The sequence below is a fragment of the Protopterus annectens genome, chromosome 1.part0, assembly GCF_019279795.1.
Source record: "Protopterus annectens isolate FY-2018-M chromosome 1.part0, PAN1.0, whole genome shotgun sequence".
Taxonomy (NCBI): domain Eukaryota; kingdom Metazoa; phylum Chordata; order Ceratodontiformes; family Protopteridae; genus Protopterus; species Protopterus annectens.
In genome coordinates, this window is record NC_056725.1 from 1231884047 (window position 1) to 1231899752 (window position 15706).

The following is a 15706-nucleotide window of genomic DNA, read 5'->3' on the forward strand; positions in this document are numbered from 1 at the left end:
GGCCACTGTTTTGACTGCTGCTCTGCAGGCATACTTTATCTGGGTCTGCATCCCATTTGTATAACATGTGCACTTACAAAAACATAAATAAATACATAAAAAAGACAGAAAGAGAGAATTGTGTCCAAGGTGAATGAGAGTTAATGCTGATGAATGTAATATGCCCTAAAGTACATGACATAATAATCTGGCACTTAGCAAAGTGCTATTCTTTCTGATCTGTATGATATCTACTGCAATGCCCAAAATACATTTTATCTAAAATTAAATGAATGGGAAAATATGCAATCCCTAATTTTTAGCATTAGGTCACAGACTGGTAGATCAGAAGTGACCAGTCACCTGAAATGAACTTTCATAATTTTTATTTTACAGCTCACTCAGATGTCTTGCTACTGCTGAGTTAGTCATAATAGAGTGGGAAGTGCAAGAGATGTAGCCCTGCAAGATGGGATCAAATAAAAAGCCCTGCTCAGCCAAGAGTTTCCAAAAGCAAGAACTGTGATGGATAATTCTTCAGCAGACAGAACCAAATATATTCTTTTATTTCTAATGAGAAAGATTTGTGCAAGACTTATGATTCTGTTAAAATGGTACCATTGCTGGGGGGCATCTAGTATAGCGAGGACTGAATACATTGGATTCTCTGCTGCTCTCTGCTATTCTAATTGTTTAGGCAAGAAAAACACTGCATTACATCTTACTCAGTGGTACATTACTTTAAGTCTCCCAGATCTAGTGATGCTTGATAAAAAATAACTCTAGTACTCCAGAATCAGAAAGCCTGACAGTTATGGAGACAAAAGTGGCCACCTAAGTGGAGACCACTACTTAGACTGAATTGCTTATGAAAGAGATTACAATAACATACTTTTTTTTAGAGATTAAGAAACTCAGCAGAAGGTTAAAGAATTATTTAAATGATAATGATCGAACTCTCACTGAAGCCACTGAGGTGGTCAATGAACATTCCGAGGTGATTCAACAAATTATAAGAGAAGGAAGTCCTAAAAGCAAATGTAACTGCAGAGGAAGCTAAGCTGGAATATCCAGATGTGGATTTGGTGGATTCAGCGAGACTGATCACACTGTAAAAAAATCAGGATCAGTGGGGTGCCTAAAAAGTTAGAAGGCATGGACTACAGAGGCTTTGCTCACAAACAGCTTGACCGATGGTCTCAGATTCCATTACAAAAAAATATTGGGGAAAGGGCACACAGGAAAGCTTGGTCTGAGATGGTAATCCACAAAAGTCTTCTCGCGCCATAATAATATGCTTTATCACTTTTTGGCTAAGGAAGAAAATATTAACAGCTGTCTGGAAACCTGGGCTTCTTACCTGTGAGAACTCCAGAGTTTTTATTGACCAGGATTTTTCCATGGCTACCAGGAAAAAAGGGACAGCTTTGGTCTCTGCATAACAGCTGTGTAAATTCTGGGGTTTGAATTTAAAGATTTTGTACCCATCTTATATAAAGATTTTCTATCCAACTGGGCCAAAAACATTCACTAATGTACAGGAAGCAATGTCTGCTATTGGAAAACGCAATGCTTCGGAAAAGAATAATGCAGCAGATCAGGTAACATCAGAAGGACAAATCACTGAAAGCAGAGTTGTATAAAATTTTACTGTAATGGTAGATGTCCTTCTCTTCACTGTTGCAGTATTCATAGCTATAGGGATCTCCTGCCAATACCAAAGTCTTAGGTTCCTTTAAGGTATGCTGTATATTAAATGTATGCTCCTCGTGTAGCATGTGGCATAAAGGTGATGTTGGGATGTACCATCCTCAAAAATGAAATCCCTAGTAGGAACACCAGTCCAAGGAAAACCAAGAGGTAAACCAGTACATCCAGACCAGGGGGAGGAGGGAGGGAGGGAATTAATACTATAACAGTGAAGAGAAGGACATCGCCGTTATGGTAACATTTTACACAATTGTACTTTGTCCTTCCATTTCACTGTTGCAGTATTCATAACATTAGGGAGAGTGCCAAAGCTCAGAAAGAAACTTGGGAGGAGGAAGGACCAGCAGAGCTCTCTGGGAAGCCAAGAAGGATGGCCCTAGCAACCCAGCTCTAGCTCTGGAAATTACATCCAACTTGTAGTACTTGGAAAAAGTATGCACAGAAGTCCAGGTAGCTGCCTCAAGAATAGAGTTAGTATCTAAAGCCTTGAAAAAAGAACCAGATGAAGCCACACCTCTAGTAGAATGAGCCTTTGTAGAAAAAAAAGGAACTTTCCATGAAAAAAATAACAAAATGAAATAGCTTTAAAATCCAAGAAGAATTAGTCTGCTTGGATACAGCTAATCCCAAGGATGTGAGATGAAAAGAAACAAAGAGCTTATCAGATTTCCTAATAGTATTAGTCTTATCTAAATAAAATCTGAGTTGTCTATGCACATCCAACAGGTGCGGCATCTTCTCACTAGCAGATTGTGGAGAATGGAAAAAAAGTGGGCAAATGAACAAACTGATTAAGGGACAACTCATTCCCCACCTTGGGCATAAAAGAAGAATTAGTACTCAAGTACATCCTGTCCTTATGAAACACCAAACAAGAACAAGCCATAATGGCTTGAAGCTCAGACACCTGTCTGGCAGAAGTAAGAGCTAACAAAAGAACAGTCTTCCATGAACAATGCTGCAAGACAGCTGAAGCTGCAGGTTCAAAATGAGCCAAGAGTAAACTTCTCCAAAACAAAATTAAGATCCCAAGAGGAGGAACACCTTCCTGGGAGGCATAATATGAAGGATGCTTTTAAGGAATTGTTTAGCTTCAAATTTAGAAGCTAAAGGTGGAGCTAAAGGCAAACAAACAGAGATAGTTGATAAGTGGACCTTAACAGAAGAATATGCCAACCCAGCATTGAGCAATTCACATAGATAAGAGAGAAACAAAGGAACATCCACAGAACGTTGGTACAGGTTATGTGAAAGACACCAAGCAGAAAACTTCTTTCATTTGGATAAGTAGGATTTCCTAATACTGGGTTTCCTGGCCTCCTGCAGGACCTTAAGCACATCCTCAGAAAAAAGGTGTCTATGTGGAATCAAAATTCTATCACCCACAGAGTCAGTTGAAGAGTGGACAAGTGGGAATGGATGAGAGATCCCTTGTCTTGTGTGAGTAGGTCCACCTTGTGAGGTAACTTGTGATGACTGCCCTTTGCTAAATGCAGAAGAAGAGGGAACTAATGCTGTCTCAGCCAAAAGGGAGTCACCAGCAAGATTTTGGGGGCATCCTGTTGAATTTTGAAGATGACTTCTGAAATGAGACAAGAGGACGACAAGCAGAAACATCCCCTTCCAAGACATAGAGAGGGTGTCCACCTTCCACACCACAGGATCTGGAACTCTGGCACAACATAAAGGAAGTTGTCTGTTCAGAGGGAAGGCAAATAGATCTATTTGAGGAGTACCCCACTGGTGGACAATGTCCAGAAGCACATCCCTGTGAAGCATCCATTCATGGGACTGAATTAAGCACCTGCTCAGATTGTCTGCCACAATGTTTTGACCTGAGGGAATGTAAACTACCGGAGGAGTTACTTGATACTGGACAGCAAGATCCCATACCATAAATGCCAATTGGCAAAGAAGACAAGATCATGCTCCCCCTGTTTGTTTACATACCACATCACTGTGGTGTTGTCTGTAAACACCTTGAGAGGTCCCGGGGAGAAAAGAGGATAAAAAACCTGAAGAGCCAGCAGAACGGCTCTCATCTCTTTGACATTGATGTGCTCCTTCTGTTGAAAAGACCAGACCCCCTGCACTCTTAGGGAGCCAAAAGCTGCTCCCCATCCCATGTCTGAAGCATCTGTGAACAACTCCTGAGAAGAGGGGGGATGAAAAAGAAGCCCTGGATTTAAGGACAACAGCTGGATCCACCAGTGGAGTTCCTTCTTGAGACAAAGTAGAAGAGAAACTACAAATTCTAGGGGATGAGTGTGCTGAAGACAAACTGACTTCAGAAACCACTGAAACTTCCTCATGTGAAGTTTAGCCAGGGGAAGCAAAGGAATGGTGGATGCCATGAAACCTAGAGCTCTCAGAAACTTCCTGGCTGTGATGAAAACCAGAGGAAGATGAGTTTGAAAGAAGGAGATGAGGGTCAAGGCCTTGGGAGGAGGCAAGAACGCCAGCAAAGGCACCATCTGAACCCTGTAACCCAGAAAAACATGGTCCTAAGAAGGAGTCAGAGAAGACTTTTTGTAAACCCCAGGCTCTGAAGAAGAGAGATGGCAAAATGGAGATTTTACAACAGGATCTCTGGAGAGGATGCCTGAAACAGCAGATCATCCATGTAGGGAAATACTTGGATCCCCTGAAGCCTGCAATAAGTAATCACAGGAGTGAGGCATTTGGTGAATAACCTTGGGGCAGAAGAAAGATCAAAGGGCAAAGTAGAGAAATGAAAATGTCAGGAAGCAACAGAGAAATGCAAAAACTTCCTGAAAGGGGGATGGATTGGAATATGGAGATAAGCATCCTTGAGATCCAGAGACACCATATAAGCCTGAAGAAGCAAAAGAGGGAACAAGGTCTGAAAGGACAACATTCAAAAAGTGGGCACCTTCAGAAAAGTGTTTAGATGAGAGAGGTCGAGAATTGGTCGCCAAGTACCCTCCTTTCTGGATACTAGAAACATCCTGGAGTAAAACACCCTCCCCCTTTGGGACTCAAGCACCTCTTAAATAGTACCCCGAGTCAAAAATTCCTGAAGCACCTTTGGGAAAAAGGAGAGTTGTTCCCAAGGAGGCTGAGGAATACCCATAATAGGGGAAAGGGATTTCCATACCATGAAATACACCTGGTGAATAATGCACAGAATCCTGGAATCCTGAGTAATCTTTAGCTAAACAGGAAGAGACAGAGAGGTGAAGAGAAAGAGGAATGTGGCTGGAAAGAATAGGATAGTCAGACACCACCTGGTTTATCTGGAAAGGAAGACTTTTGAGGCCCTGAGGTACGAATAGCCTTAGCAGGAGGAGCCCACTTGACACCCTTTTTGCCCATGGGAGGAAGGCGAGATTGCCTGTGAACAAAAGCTAGCTTATTGGGATACTTTCTCTGAAATTTAGGAACAGGAGAAATAAACATGTTTGAGTTCCTGTAAAACCTTCTCCTTATCCTGAAGGGAATTAAACAAATCAATAGCAGTTTCACCAAACAAGTGTTTAGTATCAAGAGGGGCATCCGTCAACTTAGACTTGATATCATCAGGCAAAGGTTGAAGCAGAAGCCAAGAATATCTCCTTATCACTGACCCAAAAGCAGCATCCCTAGAAGAAGCATCTGCTGCATCATAACTACACTTGATGGAATGACGAGCCACCTAGGAGGAAGTCCCTAACAGGGAAAGAGCAGAAGTTTTACCCTCAGGGTCTGGAAGATCAGAAATAACCTGACAAGCCAGGGATAGGAGAACCAACATGTACCTGGACATATGGGTATGATAATTAACAGCCCTAAAAGCCAAGGTATAAACTTCATACCTAGCCTTTCCAAGGTTATGCTGTATTTATTAGAGGGCAGTAACTTGGGCAAAGGAAGCAATAGAGAGGGCTTGTCAGAGACTACAGACATCATTGAGGTGTCAGCAGCAGGACACTTGTACAAACATTTACAGTCCTCAGGCACTCTATAAAACCCATCAGGTTACTTGAGAGCAGGTGGCTGAGAATCTGGAGCTTTAGAGGCACTGGACAACACATCCAACAAAGCAGCCAAAACAGGAGGAACAGCAGATGGTTTAGGAGATTCCATATGCAGCAACTCATAGTACCTCTTTTCCCATTTACAGAACTCCATCATCCTGGAGACTGTGTCCTCAAAATAAATCTTTTCAAAGGGAGTATCAAGACAGGTAGATTCCTCTTCCTCTGATCCATAATCCAAAGGAGAAGGAATTTGAGAAAGGTAAGCAAGGGATTCCTCAACAGAATCCAACTCCTCATCAGAAGAATTCTGTTCCCTGGGTCTTTTAAGGAGAGTAGAGAACCAAGGGGGAGCTAGAACTGAAACACCCTGGGGAGGTTTCAATGCCATCAAACCACTAAACAAACCCTGACTGAAGGCTTGTCACTCACTCAGTGGATCCTCAGGGGCAGGAGAAACATGTTTAGTTTTCTGTTTTTTCTTTAATGGAACATCTGCCTTATGTAACTTGGAATGCTCTGACCCAGGACAGCATTCAATAATAGTAGTAGAGACTTCTTCTCTAACTAAAATCTGAGGAATACCTCTAGGCCCCTTAGCAATGATCAACCATGGTTCCCCCTGAACATCCGAAACAGACGTCTGCAAAGCCTCCTCAGATGTGATTAAAGCTGGATCCCCGCCAGCCTCCAACCTGGTCATGGCAGAGGAATCCAACAACAAAGCCGGATGAACCTCCAGGCATTCACTCACCTCAAGAGAAATGTCTGGTGGAAGATTCCAACCTAGGCTTCTTGTCCTTCTTCTTCCCTGACAGCTGTCCCTCCAGGTGGGAAGGTCTCTCCATCGTATCTTTCATGAGAAGGTTAAGTCAATGATTTTCAAGATACAGCGCCAAAGAAGAAAGTTTACTACGCAAAGTTTTAGGTACAAAAGTCTGACAGATGGTACAGAATGTATAGTCGTGTGAGGTCTTTATGGGGAATATGTCTCCCACACTGGCATTTACCCTTTTTGGATGGCATGAAACCCCACAAGCAACAAAAAGACAAGTAAAAAAGGAACCCCAACGGGCACTTATCTGCAACGGCTCAATGAAACCAGCAATGGAACATAGGCATTCAGACAGATAACCAAGAGATGGTGTTCAGACTTGCAGCAAAGAAGTTCTGAAGATGGTACATTCAGATGTCACTTTATGCCCTATACCAAGTGAGTAGCATGCATGTGATGTATGGTGTACCTTAAAGCAACCTAAGGCTTTGGTATACTGGCCGGACTTCAGGCTGCCCTAGGCAGGGGATCCCTAATGTTATGAATACTGCAACAGTGAAATGCAAGAACATCAAAGAATACCCAAAGCTAAGGAGAAATCAGCTTCAGGGTTATTTTCATTGTTGTATACTGTACCACACGAAAGAGTGACTACTATTTAAGCTCTATCCCAACATAACAGTAACTTGAACTTATAATGGGGGCTTACCTCAGTTATACTCATGAAGCAAGTATTATTTTTCTCTATGTGATATTTGGTCAATGCGAGACTGATTCGACCATTTACATGTGATGCAATTTTTTTTGTCTGCACTATCTTCTCTTTTTAAATCATCATTTGAAAAAGTGTATGGTCAATGATGCCTACTGGATATTGTTCTCTGTTCCTATAGGGATCCTCCCTGTTTTTCACTTGAATGCTTACACATTATTTTGCTATGATTTTGGTAGGATATAGTGTTCTCTTCTTAACAGTTTTACACTGTCAATGTAGAAGTTTCTGCTGATAGTTAGGATGGTTGTTAACAAGCCTTTGTTTAAGTGATGAGGCTTGGTGAAGATTCTCACCAATACATAAAATATGTCTCAACTGTCAAGATTTTACAGACTGTCCAGATTTTTGCCTCATATTTTTGGTCTGTTCCTCATAAAATTTGTGGTTTTCTAGCAAATCACTAATTATGGTAATCACTACATAGTGATATACATTTGAGTTTCAGACTTTATATTCTTCAGAAATTACATACTAACACAAATCCTGTTATTGCAGCAATGTTATAAGCTTATAAGAGTTGTTGTTGTCTTTCAGCTTTTCCTGGTTAGGGGTCGCCACAGCGGAACTCCGGTCTGCTAATGATTGGCAGTAGATTTTCACGAACGCTGAGGTGCCAGCTCGACGTTCAACCTTCAATGAAGGCACGCCCATTTATGCATGTCTTTCGAACGCCCACCCAACTGCGGGGAGGACATGCAGACTCCACACAGAAGGCACTCCCCGCACTCCAGCTGAGAATCGAACGGGAGAACCTCTTGCTGTGAGACAACAACGCTACCGCTGCACCACCGTGGAAGTAATGTTTAAAATCTATACCTATTTTGGAACCTCTGACCCCCAATTACTTTAGGTTTTGTCCAGATTTCATATGCTAAGAAGCTGAGAGGTATGCACACTATTTAAATTTACAGCAAACACAAGCTGCTTGGTTTGACTTGAGGGGATAATCATGAAAGTAGTCAAAGTATAACTTAACAACATGTTTAATAGTCACCAGACTAGAGACAATATTTAAATAGCATTAATATTGCACTAGTGGAGGAGAGGTTTCAAAAGAAATATGTGAGACTAGGGGAGGACTGTTTATTTTATGCTACCTAGTTAAGGATGGATATTCAGTCCACCCGCTCACTTAATGGTTTGCATAAAGTGTAAGGCCCAGCCCAGCTAGAGTTTTCACTGTGTGATACCTTAAACCTCCTGTAAAGGAGGTCTATGGGATACATGCAAATGACCCCTTAAGGAAATCAAGTGTTTCAGCTACATGATTTCTGAATGTCCATCAGGGATTTCATTAAAGACTACAAGATTTTTTTTGTGCATGCATCGAGACGTGATGTGCACATGAGAGTGAACGGTTCTAGATTCAGTAAGCACCGCCTAGCTGCAAGCAAGCTTGTGCAAACAAGGAAAGTTCCGTGCAATGCAAATTACCTCATAGGTAGGGGAATCTTATGCAAATTACCCAGGTGGAGCAATCCAACAAGCAGAAAGGCATCCGTGTAGACCATGCATCCTTGTCCATAGAGTACTTGGCAATTTTCCGCATACAGGAGTGTACACAGAAAGAAAGGGATGTAAAAGTCCACAAATATGGACATAACGTCCCTGAAATGGTTAGATGACATACACTGTTGTGTGAAAAATGTATTTTAGAAGTCTGAAAGTGCAAGGGAATATGTAAAAATAAATTATTTTTTTTTTAATGATTCCAGCATGTTTGCACTATCGACAGTGCACAAACATGCTGAACTGAAAAATAAACAAAAAATAATAAGTATTTTACAATACTTGTCAGAAATGTATTATAGGATGTTGCGTCAGGTCCATACAATGGTGCACTGGTATTGCTGCCTAGATCATACGGCTATGAACCGTGTAGTTACCAGGCTGTCAGCACAGATATGTATGCAAATGAGGTGAATTTGTTGAATCGGTAAAAGAAGCAACTGTGTCCACAGATCCCTTTCATGGAGGCTCCTACACCATGTTGATATTCCCACTGATGTGGATGCCAGCAGGGGGAGTGTCCCGTTACTTTTAAGAATTTTTTAATTCCTGGTGAGCGTGTTTGCACTGTGCACTGCATAGCTGAGCGTGTTCGAGCAAAAAAGACCACCTAGGTCATAATGATGATGTAGGTCGCCAGTAATGAAAACCGGATATATTCAATTACTGATTTTGACTTTTGTATGAGTTATGCTGCATGGTGCAGAGCGCGGCATCACATAATAAAGTAGGGCGAGCAAATGTTAAATAAAATCTAGGCAGGTGAAATGCATAATAATTAGCCAATCATACATGCTGGACCTACAGCAGACCTGTATAAAGTATGCATACACCCTACATTCTGATTTTCCCCCAGTACTTTGGACCACTGGAGTACAGACTTGAGAATTTTAACTGAGATAATGCTAGGGGCTGTTACAGGTCTGCTACATCTGTATGTGGTAGATGCTGAAGTCAATGCTGCTGCTGCTGCTGACAATAGGTTTAAGCTGAGGAGGAGAAGAGTGTTCAGGCCCAGGGTAACCCTCCATGAGCTACATGACCTGGAGATTGTACAGTGCTACAGGGTGGACAGAGACATATTACAAGAACTCACTGAGCTCTGCCACCCTCAACTCAGAGCCAGAGCCAACAGAGGGGAGCCCATCCCAGTGGAAACAAATGTATGTGTATCCTTTAGGATACTAGTTACAGGTACTTTTCAAAGACCAACTGGAGACGTGATGGGGTGTCACAGGCATCTGCATCCAGGATACTCAACCAGTTCCTAGATGCTATGCTACCACATGTCAGTGAGCACATATCTATATATTTTCCCCTCTACCCTGGGGTGAGGGCCAGCAACATGCAATAGTTCCACTGTGTAGCACACTATCCTGAGGTACCGGGTGCCATAGATTGCACCCATGTACACATCAAGGCTCCACCTGGTCAGCACGGTAGAATCTATGTTAACCAAAAGGGTACCACTTCATCAACTTCCAGGTCATGTGCAATGCCCAGGGGATTATCCTGAATGTGTGTGGTGGCAGCCCTTGCAGTTATGATGTTTGCTGGGGGGGACATCCCACATGATCATTTACTGGGGGGATGCTGGCTATGCCCTGGAGCTGTGGATGACGACACTCATTAGAAATGCACACACCCACCAAAGAATGCCATAATGAGGCACAGGCACAAACTAGGAACATCACAAAGCATGTGTTTGGGCTTCTGAAGTCACAGTTTCAAGCTGAGATATATCTGGTAGAGCTCAGCAGTACTCCCCAGCCACACGTGCACATATATTCACAGTATGTGCTATGCTATACAATATAATCCTGCGGAAACAGCTGCAGCAGGATTAGCAAAGGGATGGGATATACAACCCCCCCCCATCAGTGCTTAGGTCACCACAGCCACAGTCACAGGACTCAGAGGAGGAACCCCCTGCTGATGGTCCCTGTAGGCAGACGTAGGTGTGCTCAGTACACCCTGGCTTTGGCTAAGAGGCAATGCATAGCTCATTCACTGACAACCAATGGCCCTAGGGACTGACACCTTACTCCTACTTTGTTTGTGTCTTTCGGCTTTTCCCGGTTAGGGGTCGCCACAGCAGAACTCCGTTCCGCTAATGATTGGTAGTGGATTTTTACATACCAGGTTACCAGCCCTGACGCACAACCTTCAATGAAGGCACGCCCCATTCACATATGCCAACACACAGAAGACGCTCTAGCTGTGAATCGAATGGGACAACGTCTTGCTATGAGGCGACAAGGCTACCGCAGCATACACCTTACTCCTACTAACATACAGAAATTAAAAATTCTGGCAGGCAACCCACACATCCTGTATCTACTCATGTATTGGCTGTGTTCTGTTTGCATCTGACAGAGTCACCCCTGAACTTCAGTTGTGTCACCTGCTGCATTTGTAAGTCCACAACCAACACAGTACTCATAAGGATTGTTATGATATAGCATTGTATGGATGGATCTGGTACATTACAGTAAATTTACTGGGCTACTTGGACAGAAATTACATCCACATGGCACTACAGATACCCATTCCACTACCTTGTTTCCATGAGTAGTCACTAGGTCTCATGCATGGAACAGTTGTGCAGTCCTACTGCAACATATTATTGGCACATCTGTTAAAGGAGATGTTAGACAGTGGGGTGACATGATAGACTACTGTGTATCCCAGCAGAACAAGTGGTGGTGTTCCACCACCCCCAACACAAACTCATCAATGGTATATCAGCATACCACACAGTAACATAGAAACTGATCATACATTCTATTTCTTACTTAGTGCAGAAATAGCAATATACATATGTATGCAGTTGATTGTGTGATGAATGATGGCTGTCTGTCATGCAGCTTGTGTGGCTCAAAGGACTAGGGCAATTAGCTTGTGTGGTAGCATTCATGGTTTTTATCCAGACATAACCACTTATTTTGGATTTCAGGTACAATTACTCTTTGTTTTACAGAAGTCTGTGTGTGGTATAATATTATTAACATTTGTGACATATTAATTACACCACACAACTGAAGAAAGTTGTAGCCAGGTTCAGTGACATGCAGCAGTTCAGAAACAGGAACAGATGTCATTCTGTGTAACACACAAGTCCTGGACTGGAGTACAGGTAGGTGTAGGCTGTAGTCGGTTTATAACTAGCAAATATCCCACTGGGCATGCTCATACACTTAGTTAAGCATTTCTGTTGCTCCCCACTCAATATGACTTGTCATATATAGATATGTCTACATATTTGTCTGTCAGTATCTCACTCTCCCTATATACACACACACACACACACATATATATATATATATATTATATATATATGTGTGCACATACATGCATATATAAAAAAAAAATATATGTATATATATATATATATATATATATATATATAGATATATATATATATATATATATATATACACATATATAGACACATACATCTCTGTCTCTCCCCATACATCTACATAACACACATACATATATCATACCCACACACCTCCATGTATATTTATGTCCCTGTTACCTACAGATATATGTTTATATGTCTGTATTGTCCTACATACCCTGTTAATGGTGATTAAAGCTGCAGTATGACACACACAAATAATGTTGATCAAAGGACCAAATGTAAGGGCTCGACAGCAGATAATACACTTCCCTATAGCCCCCTGTGCCTGCTGCATGTCACAACACATATACCAACAGGTGAAAGTACAGTTTTGTACCTACCATAAATGTAGATGTTCGAGTGTACACCCTGCTGCAGTCATCACACTTGGGTTATCCTGTCGTCAGGCAGTCCCGCAGTCGGCCGGAATTCCAAAGTCTTGGTCTGGCGTCGGTTGCTGTCGCTTCTTCCCTGACGTCAGTGCGCCAGGGGTATATATATTGCAACCGACGCCATTTTCTTCAGTTTTTCTTGCCCCAGATGTCAGGTTCCCCCAAAAAGGTGGTCAGTAATTAGTACCAAATTGAGTAAATTTTGCACAAACACCAAATCCCTCCAGCTATAAGCAAATACATCAGGAAGGTAGTGTAGAGATTTTAGCCAGAGAGTTCAGAGGGGATGGAGGGAGGGTAACCTGGACTGTAGCGGGGTGTACACTCGAACATCTACATTTATGGTAGGTACAAAACTGTACTATGTTTATCGTGTTACCCTGCTGCAGTCATCGCACTTGGGTAGAATCCCAAAGCTAAGGATGGGTGGAGGAATCATAGAGGGTTGGAGGAGGCTATCAGGCCCTGTAGAACTGCAGTGGCGAAGCCTGCCCTAGTCTTAGAGTAAAGTGGTAAGTGATAGTGTTTGGTAAAAGTGTGTACTGAACTCCAAGTTGCAGCTTCCAAAATCTCCTTGGTTGGAACCCCCCTGAGAAAAGCTGTAAATGTTGCTGTTGCCCTGGTAGAGTGGGGCCTAATGGTAGCAGGAACTGGTTTTCCATGATGGGTATAGCAGAAACGTATGCAATGTCCTATCCATTTGGAAATGGTTTGTTTTGAAATAGCCTTCCCTTGTGAAGCTGTAGCATAGGATACAAAGAGCTGGTCAGATTTTCTGAAAGCCTTAGTTTTGTCCAAGTAGTAACGAAGTTGCCTGTGAATGTCCAAGGAATGCAGGAGTCTCTCACCTTTGTTCTGTGGATTTGGGAAGAAGGTGGGCAAGTGGATGGTTTGATTTAAAGCCTCACTGGAAACCACCTTAGGCATAAAGGAAGGATTAGTTCATAGAGAAACTATGTCTTGATGAAAAATGAGGAAAGGTTCCACTGCCATTAGTGCCTGCAGCTCTGAGCCTCTTCTAGCTGAAGTTATTGCTAGCAGCAGGGCAGTCTTCCATGATAGGAACTGAAGATCTGCAGAAAAAGCTGGTTCAAAGGGAGGTAGCGTTAGTTTTTCCAGAACAAAATTGAGGTCCCATGTTGGTGTAGGTGCTCTCCTGGGAGGTCTAATGTTTTTTGCCCCTCTGAGGAACTGCCTTAGAAGTGGATGCGAAAATAAGGGTGGATCCATGTTGTAGTGGGCTGAAATAGCTGAAGCATGGATTTTAATGGAGAAGAAGGAAAGTCCTTTGTGCAACATCTCAGTTAAGTACTGTAGAATGTGAGGCATGTGAGGCTGAAATGTGTCTTGGCCTTTAGCTTGGTTCCAGGCACAAAACCTTTTCCATTTGTCCGAATAAGCCTTCCTGGTGCTTGGCCTCCTAGCTTCCAGAATAACATCCATAACTGCTTGGGAAAGAGGAGCTGGCTGGATGCTTAGGTGATTTTCCATGCAGCCAGATTTAAGGTTTTGAGTTGGCTGTGAAGAATCTGATTGTTTTGTTGTGTGAGCAAATGGGTAATTTGTGGTAAAATCCAAGGTGGGCCGTGGGCCATATTTCTCAATAGTGGGTACCAGTGCTGGCGTGGACAGTCTGGGGCTATGAGAATCAGTCGTGGTCTCTCCTTTTTGACTTTCAGAAGCACCTTTGTAAGGAGAGGCAATGGAGGGAAGGCATATGCTGTCAGGTTTTTCCAACTGAAAGAGAGTGCGTCTACTTACCAAGCTTGATGGTGAAGTGTCCTTGTACAAAATTTTGTTATTTGATAGTTTTGAGGACTGGCAAACAGGTCTATGTCTGGAAGGCCCTATTTTTGAGTTATCATTGTAAATACTTGTGGATCTAGTTTCCACTCATGGGGATCCATGATGTTTCTGCTGAGGTCATCTGCCAATGTGTTCTTCTTTCCTGGCAGGAATTGAGCTTGTAACTGAACTTGGTAAGCCAGAGCTGTGTTCCATAAGATCATTGCTTGCCTGCATAGAGGGTAGGAGTGAGTACCCCCTTGTTTGTTTATGTACCACATTACTGTGGTATTGTCCGTCTTTATTGTAAGTTGTCCTGGATGTAATAGATTCTTGAAGGCTGTCAGAGCTTTCTGTACAGCTAGCATTTCTTTTTGATTGATGTGCAGATTCCTTTGATCTGCAGTCCATTTGCCTTGAACGCACTGTCCTGCCATGTGTGCCCCCCAGGCGTAGTCTGATGCATCTGTTGTGATAGTCTGCCTGGCTGGGGGCAAGGTGAACGGCTGACCCTTGTTGAGGTGACATGCCTGTGACCACCATAGAAACTCCTGTTGTAGGCAGGGAATGAGAGATATCATTGTGTCCAAGCTGTGGCTGTGTTGAGACCATACGCTTTTTAGGTACCACTGTAATTTCCTCATATGCAGCTTTGCAAATGGTATTAGTAGTATGCAAGATGCCATGAAGCCCAAAGCCTGCAGAATTTTTCTTGCAGTTAATTGGGTCTTTGCTGCCATTGGTTTGAAATATTGAGTCAGCTGTAGTTGCTTGTCTGGCGTCAGATAAGCCTTCTGGGCCGTTGTATTCAAGCTGGCACCCAGGAATGTCATATTTTGTGAGGGTACTAGTTTTGACTTCTTTTCGTTTACTGTGTACCCCAGGCAGTTTAGTAGATGTTTTACAAAAGCCAGATGATGTAAGAGAATGTCCTTGCTTTCTGCTTCGATGAGGCAGTCATCCAGGTATGGGTATATTTGAATTCCTCTTTGTCTGCAGTACGCAATTACTGGTGCTAGGCATTTTGTGAAGACTCTGGGCGCAGTAGATAAGCCAAAGGGCAGTGCAGAGAATTGGTAATGGGTTGAACCTGCAATGAAACGGAGGTATCTTCTGCAATGTTGTCTGATAAGGACATGCAGGTATGCCTCCGTGAGGTCCAACGTTACTAGCCATGCCTCCTTGCCCAACATGGGAAGAAGCTGCTGTAGTGTTAGCATCTTGAATTTGGGTACTTGTAAGAATGTGTTTAAAATTGAAAGGTCCAGAATAGGTCTCCAGGCATTGTCCTTTCTGGGCACTAGAAAGAGTCTTGAGTAAAATCCTTGACCTTGCTCTCAAGTAGGTACCAGCTGAATGGCTCTCATATCCATGAGAGCTGTAGTTTGTTTTTGTGCC

At 42.7% G+C, this 15706-nt stretch overlaps 1 protein-coding gene across 1 annotated transcript in view; it reads right to left on the bottom strand.

Annotated features, from left to right (window-relative positions):
• Positions 1–15706, bottom strand: part of FBXL4 (F-box and leucine rich repeat protein 4) — an 804154-nt gene that overhangs the window by 547227 nt on the left and 241221 nt on the right. The gene's annotated exons all lie outside the window — the stretch shown is intronic.